This window comes from Echinops telfairi, unplaced genomic scaffold (assembly GCF_000313985.2).
Source record: "Echinops telfairi isolate 266 unplaced genomic scaffold, ASM31398v2 ScPeMD7_18;HRSCAF=68, whole genome shotgun sequence".
NCBI classification, from domain to species: Eukaryota; Metazoa; Chordata; class Mammalia; order Afrosoricida; family Tenrecidae; genus Echinops; species Echinops telfairi.
The window spans coordinates 86,294,484-86,295,208 of record NW_022103915.1 but is presented as its reverse complement, the minus strand read 5'-3'; positions in this window follow the sequence as shown (position 1 = coordinate 86,295,208).

Here is a 725-nt window from a genome sequence, read left to right as displayed (position 1 = left end):
CCTCATCTATTTACAGGGAGAAGTCCTCGAAATAGAAAGATGGTTAAATAAGAAATCCAAGTCACACAGCTTGTTCTATTTTGTCACGATTCTTCCTATACATGTAAAAACCAATTAAAATAAATCACTGTTGTGTATTTGTATGTGTTTGTATTTACGTCCCTAGTGACAGAGATAAAATCTGAAATCCTATGTCCTAAATGGTTAATAGTGATCGCCTCCAGTGCAGTAGCCATCAAGATTGGGAGGGAGGGGCTGTGTAGGGGAAGGATAAGATCACTTTTTACTCTATAAACTTCTGTTTTTGGTAGAGGAAACTGATATTATTTGGGTTCTTCCAAATATAATAAAAAGGTATGATATTCTTGATCTTAACTGTAACAGATAAAAATGAAGGTTTACCTGTCTCTTTGATTTCACTCCCAGGGTTACAGCTAGTCCACCCCAATAGGCCTTTCCCCCTTCATCAGTCTTGATTGTTTTATTTTCCCAGAAATATTAATCAGCCCCAACCTTGCTTAGCTTTTGATATCAGAGGTAGGGCTGTAGACTTTACTGTTATATTTTGATCTTAGTTAAGGACTACATAATCTTGTACTACCTCATCAGACCTCAGATTTTCAGGCTGATTTGTTTTCCATCAATATTGACCATTCAGGTCCAACTCCACAGCTGTCATTGGTGGCCAAGAGAAATAATTTCATTAAAAAAACCATATTTTAAAA